Below are 1210 nucleotides of genomic sequence, written 5' to 3'. Positions count from 1 at the left end.
TCCTCCACCAAGTCATTAATAAAAATGTTGAAGAGCACTGGGCCCAGGACTGAGCCCTGCGGTACCCCACTCGTTACCTCTCCCCAGCTTGAGAAGGTCCCATTGAGAAGCACTCTTTGAGTCCGATTCTGTAGCCAACTGTGGATCCACATGATCGTTGTTTCATCTAGCCCACTTCGAGCAAGTTTGCTCATCAGGATATCATGGGGCACTTTGTCGAAAGCTTTGCTGAAGTCGAGGTATATGATGTCTACAGCATTCCCACGGTCTACAAGGGAGGTTACTTGATCAAAAAATGAGATCAGATTTGTCTGGCAGGACTTGTTTTTGACAAATCCATGTTGGCTTCGAGTAATCACGGCATTGTTGTCAAGGTGCTTCCAGATGGATTGCTTTATCATCTGCTCCAGAATTCTACCAGGGATTGATGTCAGACTGACTGGTCTGTAGTTCCCAGGTTCCTCCTTTTTACCCCTTTTGAAGATAGGGACAACGTTAGCCCTCCTCCAGTCATCTGGCACTTCCCCCGTCCTCCATGATTTCTCAAAGAGAATAGACAGCGGTTCTGAGAGTTCTTCTGCCAGTTCCTTTATGACTCTAGGATGCAGTTCATCTGGCCCTGGAGATTTGAACTCATTCAAAGTAATGAGGTGTTCCTTGACCATATGCCTGTCGATCTCAAGCTGCAATCCTGCCCCTTCAGCCTGTACTTCGCCTTTGCCAGGGGGGTCATAGACCCTCTTTTGGGAGAAGACTGAGCCAAAGTAGGAATTGAGCACCTCTGCCTTTTCTTTGTCCTCTGTTATCATTTTGCCATCCTTATTTAATAGCTGAACAACCATTTCTTTCCTCTGCCTTTTACTATGCACGTAGCTGAAGAAAGCCTTTTTGTTGTTTTTAGCATCCCTCGCTAACCTCACCTCGTTCTCCGCTTTAGCCTTCCTGACGCCATCCCTGCAATTCTGTGCTATCTGCCTGTACTCTTCCTTTGTTACTTGGCCTTCTTTCCACTTCCTATATGTGTCCTTTTTTGTTTTCAGGTCATCCCTAAGCTTTTTGTGAAGCCACATTGGCTTCTTCTGTTGTCTTCCACCTTTTCTTCTTGTTGGAATTGTTTGTGATTGTGCCTTGAGAATTTCCTTTTTTAAAAGTTCCCACCCATCTTGGACTCCTTTTCTCGCTAGCATTGCTTGCCATGGGACCTTACTGA

Source organism: Heloderma suspectum, chromosome 6 (assembly GCF_057233095.1).
Source record: "Heloderma suspectum isolate Gila_16-S chromosome 6, 16-S_ref, whole genome shotgun sequence".
NCBI classification, from domain to species: domain Eukaryota; kingdom Metazoa; phylum Chordata; class Lepidosauria; order Squamata; family Helodermatidae; genus Heloderma; species Heloderma suspectum.
The sequence above is the reverse complement of the archived record's forward strand: the minus strand, read 5'-3'. Positions refer to the sequence as shown.